The 7406-nt window shown below is 38.5% G+C and overlaps 1 long non-coding RNA gene across 1 annotated transcript; it reads left to right on the forward strand.

Annotated features, from left to right (window-relative positions):
• Positions 1–5148: 5148 nt before the first annotated feature.
• LOC145493037 (uncharacterized) lies at positions 5149–6444 on the forward strand. Its single transcript, XR_014050085.1, has 2 exons — positions 5149–5242; positions 5329–6444. It is a non-coding gene; the product is annotated as an uncharacterized LOC145493037 (long non-coding RNA).
• The last annotated feature ends 962 nt before the right edge of the window (positions 6445–7406 follow it).

Consider the following 7406-nt stretch of genomic DNA (forward strand, 5'->3'; position numbering starts at 1 on the left):
TGGGAATGAATACTAAGATCTGCTCACGCTAGTTGTAAGCTTACGCGTATGTTTTTGCGTTTGTTCTGACTTAAGAATATAGCAAGAAAACTCTACACTCTGGTATCGAGTTAATTTGTGAGTTTCTGAGACAATGGTTCATCATAACCAAAACCTGTTTTGACGGTTTCTTATTGTTTCTGCTTGTTTGGTGAGTGTGCAAAAGTTTTTGAAAGGAAAGTCTGACGCGTACAATTAGCTCATTTGCATAGTGCAGCTCGTGCACTTTCAAGTCCGAGTCGGTGTTTGAATTGTCAACAAATCTTGACAAAGATTTCTTTCGTTATCTTTTGTGCTGAGATGCTGTAACAAATTTCACGAACGCAAAAAAGGCTACTAACATCATGTGTGTTTCTTCAACATAGGCATAGTGAAGTTTTACACTGCGAAAATGAAAATAGACAAGGAGTTTTGATAGCTCGATCAACAAACTCGAAATCGTTATTCCAAGTTGACTAAAGAAAGCGTCATCGTGACTTTGCTGATTATTTCTGCTTTATTCACATATTTCCAGCTTAGCTTTTAATATGTTCTCAAACATTTATCAATCTTAAACATATTTAAAAACTATAGAGTTATTGTTTGAGTTCGATGTACGCTTTCACACGAAAGAGCGGCGGAAGTGCAATTTGTCATGTTTACTGACTGTACTGAAAACACGCATCGGCGGGCGCTCTCATTCATTGACAACAGAGAATTTACTGGATTTTTACACGAATAAAACTGAGCAGTATCTACGGACGTAAAGTTATTGGGCCTTGGATGAAACATCAAGCGTTGCTTAAAATTCAAGCGAAACTCCAACTAGCAATTATTTTGTTTTACTTTTCGGTCGCGATAGACTGACAAATTCCTCGCAAGTGTGTGGCAAGAGGAGCTAGGAAACTATGAAGCCCTGAAGCTCTGCTATATCTAAATATATCCAGCTAGTTTTTTGCTATGTAATGGAAAGCTGTTAATCTTCAACATACATGAAATTTAAAGTGGAGTAATGTACAGCTCATGTAAAAGAAGCATCCGTCGGAACACAACTTGGTCAGCGATATATATAAGCTTACAGCGGAACATACCTAAATTCGACACTGTCTTACTTCACTCAAACTGGAGCAGCTTACGACGAAAATACTTAAGCAAAATTCCAACAGACGTGAACACGTTGAGTTGTGGGCCAAAAACATGAAAATTTTCGGGAATTTCGGACGCCATTTCCTCCGCGCGACATCCGCGTGGTCTGTACTCTTATCGACAATGATACGCACCATCACAGTGGTCAAAATGTTGTGGACTCACGAAGCGCAGCTGAGTGAGTCCACAACAAATTTTGACCACTGAGATAGCGAGATCAGTAGCAATTGTAGTAAAAATATGTTTTGATATTTGTTGTATCAGGCCTATGGATCAGTCATTTGGAACTCCACTATCTCCTGCCCAACCACCCCACCCCGAACCTGCCAGCATTTGACATTTTGAACTGTCTCCAGGGCTAAGAATGGTGTCATACCAGGTGATCAAATGCACCTACCCTGTGACATGTGCAAAACTGAGTAATAGAAATGTAGATTGAGTGTCAACCGAGGTGTCAATGGAGTGTTGATTCAGTATCGATCGGGTGTTGATAGAGAGTCGATTTAGAGGTTCGATCAAGGGTATCAATCGACACTCGACCACGGATGCCTTTAGTACACATAATCCAGCTTATCCGTTAGTAGGTGAAATTGTTACAATGTTTGATAAAAAATCAAACTTGCCATTAGTTGCAAATTAAAAAGCTGACCCCATAATAATATTATTATGCGACCTCTCTGGACAATACCAGTAGTTTTAGAGTTTCATGTCTTGATCTTTTGAGCAGTAGACAATTAAATGCCAATAAATATGTGACTAGTGGAAATTTGCTTATGAATGTTGTTTTTATCCTTTAGCTAGCCACTCTAGAAGAACTGAAGAAATTAACAGAATAAATTCTGGGAGAGGATACAATATACAACTCTGTAGTTCATAGTCAACTCAGATGCAGTTAAATCATGCAATGCTCCAAAGTGTGCAAACATCAGGACATTTTGGTAAGTAAAAGGCTGGAATATTCATTTGTTATTTCTATATTTTGTAGCATAGACCATCTTATAATTTCTTCAGCCACAACTTTTAATATCTTTTTCCAGTAAAGAAAGGATATAAATAGATTTTGAAAACCTGGCTATAGCTTATTAATGTTATTTTAATTGATCATTTTTATTACAGTCTCACTCTGTGAAAAAAAAAAAGTTGTTTCTTTTTGGTTCATTTAAGGGCAAGTAAGGAAATGTTGTCTTTCTTAAGGGAAAAATACATCAACTGGCTCACCTGGATGAAAATTAAGTAATTAAAATGTTATTGAAAACTTGCAAGGGGTGGGAATCTTTTTGGTAAATGAATCAAAGTTGCAGAATGTTGCAAACCAGTCTCAGGAAATGTTGGTTTTTGACTGGTAAAAGCTGAGTTTTGAATCTAAATTTTGAGTGGTTGTCTGCAATATCGACTGTTTTGGTTTGGCCATCAGGTTTCCAAACCAAATTTTTCCAAGCAAAATTAATAATATGATTAATTCATAACTATTGATGGGATCAGTAGAGAATTTAAGGCATAGAGGATTTGATAATAACTTAGTAAAAGTAAATTGACAAAGACATTTATTTGCTTTTACTCAATTTAAAATTTTGTTGGCAAATTTGACTGGATAATAGCCATTTCCCTCTATGAGATGCAGCTGCACTGGGAATCATAGTGGTTGTATTCATCATCTTGGACTGGATTTTTGTTTCAATGAATGAGCCATGCGATTCCATGCAGGCATGTCTCATGTTAAATCATTTAATTTCAGGAATTTTTTTCAGTGGAAAAAAGTGTACAAGTAGTTGCTAACTGTTTACTAATCAAATGTGCAATTATTTTGATATGTTTATATGCTCCTTTTCACATATCTACAAGGAAAATAAGGAAAAAGATTACACCACTGAACATGAAGAGATCTGTGGAAATTACACAGGAACAGCAATATTCCCAAAGGTGTGTGAATTCCTCATTTCTTGTCACAGTTTATGTCAGATTTGTTGATTTTTAGATTGCTATTCTGCAACCATAAAAGATCTTTGTCGTAAGAGGTCTGTAAGATGTCTTTAAGAGACAGGCAGACAGATGGACTGGTAAACTGGCTCTAGGCTTTTTGTTTATTTGTGCCAAGCTGTACACTTTTAAAATGACCCCAAGTCTTTGTTCTCTTATGAAATTCTAGCTGGGGATAACCCTTGTTCAGCTGGTGAAATTAGCTTGTTAAACTGGCTCTTAATGACATACCTGTGTAACCAAATCTCTGAGTAAAGTGGAGAGAAATACAGAAAAAAGGCTGCTGATTATATTGACAGAAGCACAAACTATTCGAAGGACGAGTAATGATCTGATTGGTCACGTTTTATTAATGTGATATTAGCAAAACTACTATAGGCAAACTTTAAGGAATAGAATGCCAAGATTCACCCTTAATATTCATTTCCAACGTTTTTGTCTGTTTGCTTCTGTTTAGACAAATGCGGACAAGCAGTGGTCGACAGGATGGACTTATCCAGTGAAGATGCGTTGATTAATTTCGTCAACGCCTTAGACTTTGTCAAAATGTGTCTTCCCTAGAAATAATGGGGATTTAGTTGGCATTGACCCCCAACAAGGCAGTTTAACCACTTTGATGAGAAAGAAGTGGAAAACACTGTATTCCATTCCACTTATAATGCAAGAATGAGCAAGTGCAAGAAGCAGAAAAGGAGAACTGCCAAAACATAAGGAGTTCCATGCAACGGACTGTACGTGCCATCTGGAAAGGACGCTTATACACTAGTTGACTTTTGTGCGAGGTTTGCTATATCTTCCCCGAAATTTTGCGGTTGTCTTCCCTATTGTCTAGTCTGGTCTAGCAAATTTAAGGAACTGAGAATTTAGCCGTAGTACTTCAATGTTAGATAAATGCACTTTGTACCATGGAAGATTTGTTGACTGTTGTTTTCACGATAGACAGAACAATGTTTTCCTTATGATCAGTCTCATTACGTGTAGTTTGAAACCAAGCCTGTAACGTGGCTTTTTGAAACCTGAAGCCCAAAACATTTATGTAAGGTACTTGGAGGTATTTACTCTTGATAAAAACGGGGAAAAAAATTGAAACTGAGATGAAGTTGAACATATTTATTTTCTTAAAATTAGGCGCAATGATCTTTCCGGGCCGCTTTTCCGTTAACATTGGTCAATAGTTTGGTACAAAATAACTTTATTAAAGCTGATATATTCTTCAAAACTTGTCAGACATAAATCAAGAGTACGGATCTAATTGCATCTTTCGTATGCGGAGCTACAAAGCTAGTGTAGCAAGCAGAAAAAAGCGTATAAGATGTGGATCGCGCGAAACGTGATCAACGGTCGCGCAGCGCGAAAGAGGAGCGCGAGCGAGAAGTTCGGGCGAGACGCGCGAGCGCGGAACGCGCAGAGTACCTTTGACAAACCTTTGGCCTGCCTCACAGGCATCTTTGACCACGTCTTTAGCAAACCTTTGACTCGAATCGCAGACAAATTTGATTACACTTTTGACCCACCTTTGACAGTGCGCAAAGGCGTATCAAAGGATCACCTTTAACCCTAAAAACACAGGCGTTCAAAGGTGAGTAAAAACGGCCTTTCACGCCTTTGATTTGGTGGTAAAGGTTTATTCACAGATGATCTTTGATTCGCGTCACAGATCGTCAAAAGCGTGCAAAGGCGACCTTTACAAAACCTTTAACAACACATTTGACGCGCGGTAAAGGCGATTTTTCGTGCCGTGAATTCCTTGACCATGTTGCACAGGAGACGTTTTAATCAATCAAAATTTGTGCATAGCACTAGACATGTGGCTTGTTTGCCATAATAAAATTTTCCACTGATGATCAAATACTCGACTGCTTTTTTACCCACTCATTACAAGTACAGTGCTTGGAAAATCGGGCATATTCATTGCAGGGATTTCTTTCCAGATATGGTTCCACTCGGAAGACTGCTGTGCATATTGCTTTGTCTTGTGCCAAGCGCCATTTTAGCAGGCACAAATGCAGGCCCACAGACTCTTGACATTGAATATGATCGTTGGATGAGAAAATGGCAATCAGAGATGGACAGACCAGATGCGCTTCAACCCGCATTAGAGGTTTGAACTCAATTTGGTTTTATTGAAATGTCCTTTAAGTTAACAGACAACAGATTTATTGATTAAACGTTTTTTTCTATCTATAGGTTTGTGATCCCGGCATCTTCCCCAACATCCACTCTTTGTTGCGAATTAAAAATACACTTCCAGTCACTTCAGCTGACAACAAGCGATCAAACGGCACTTTGAAACTAGTCAAGGGCTACCCGTGGGCCACTAAGACAACGGAGAGACTCTCTAGCTTGGCGTTAATGAGCATTCACTTTAAAAAGTCCGTCGATTATGATGCTCTTGTTTAGAGATTTACTGAACAACAACCTCGGAGAATGTTACTCGTTGATCCCATCTTTGAGGAAACTTACCCATGACTTTTTAAGGCACATAGCGAATAAAAATATCTGACTGTAATTTTAGTTTTATTTTCTAAATTGTTCTCGATTACTGTAAATACTTAAGCGTAGTCAAAGATATTAAACAACCAACAATCATTCCTCAAAACGCTGGAAATCACGTTTTTAAAATCTGCAGGGGGTGTGCCCCAACCCCCTTAAAAGGGTCTGCCTTCGTCGAACAATTCTCCGAATCCCCCTTCAACAAATCCTAACCGGCCTGGATCTGTCCCAGATTTCATGACTCGTAACATGAATGAAAAAGAAACGCGTTAACACAGGAATGTGTAACCAATCGATTTATAGTCGTGAGTAGTCGAGAACGAAAAGACCAATCCCATTCAAGAAAAAAAGAGTAAGGAACAGGAGGGACAAATTAAATTCGTGAACAAAAAGATTACAGCGAATCGACGAATCCCTGTGGTTTCGACTATGCACTTTGTCAAACCCAGGCGTTCGTTGATGGTGAATTTAGACAATTAAGTGAGTGAAGCTTTTCTTTTGTAGCATTTACGATAAATTTCCTTTAGGTTAGTTCCACAATATGCCACAGCTGTCGAAGTAAGGGTCAGTCTGGAGTGAAAGGCTTTACAAGATACTTTCAAGTGTTCGATCGATACCGTTGGCGCCAGCAAAATGTCGACCAGGCTTTCATGAATACGGTAAAGAATATCTGCTTTAAGGCTTTGACCCTCTTTAGGGGAGATCTGAACCCCGTTTAGGGATCAGAGCATGTTAGTTTCAGTTACACGATATTGAACTGTTCCAGTTAGCTTGTCCTTCATCAATTCATTCAGAAACTATCGACCGACACCCGACGATATCAATCAATGAAAGTCAATCCTTGATTACCAATCAATATAATCAGCAAAAAAATTGACTGATACTGATTTATCTGACCGATCAATAATAATCAATACTCACTCATAAAATGTCTTAATTGCTATTGATTGTCATTGATTTTTATTGATATCAATAAATGGTTGCGCAACAGTAAAAAATCCGAGTTTGGCGGTGCACAGAAAGACTTGCACACGTGCCGGGTGCCACTTTAACGTCCATTATGTCGGCTCTACATAAAGCCCCGGCCAAACGAGCACAACATTTCAATACAACATATCACAACATTGCTTGGCACAGCATGTCGCGCGTTTGTCCACCCTCTTGTGACGTGTTGCGACTTGTCGAGACATGCTGGGTGTTGTTGGCTCAAATTTGAAGATGGTCAAATTTTTCATGCAATATTTGTAGATGTTGCATGATGTTATAGTTATTTGGCCAGGTTCTGGATAGTACTGTATAGCGGTGTATAGTACTGTATAGATGTGTATACGGATTCATAAGGCTGTGCAGGGGTGTATGATAAGGTATAGGTTTGTATAGGGCTATGTATTGGGATGTATAGGGCTGTATAGGGGTTTATAGTGCTGTACAGGGGTGTACAATGCGGTATAGGGGTGTATAGGGCTGTATAGGACTGTACAGGGATCTATAGTGCTTTATAGGGCTGTATAGGGGTGTGTATAGATGTGTACACTTCATGCTGTTACATGTGGTTTCCCCTCGAACCTCACTAGATGTTTTATAGTGTTCTTCATTTAGCTACCGCTGACCTCTCCTCAGTCTCCACTCAGCTATATTAGGATGGTATTTAAATTGTTTTCAATTTTTAAGTCTTCATTTTCTCGTAAAAAAATAATCTTTATTTCTATTTTCTGTGGAAAAAAATTAATTTTCGGGAAAATGCCACTAAAATTCTCGAATAATAATAAAGT

This window comes from Orbicella franksi, chromosome 7, assembly GCF_964199315.1.
Source record: "Orbicella franksi chromosome 7, jaOrbFran1.1, whole genome shotgun sequence".
NCBI lineage: Eukaryota > Metazoa > Cnidaria > Anthozoa > Scleractinia > Merulinidae > Orbicella > Orbicella franksi.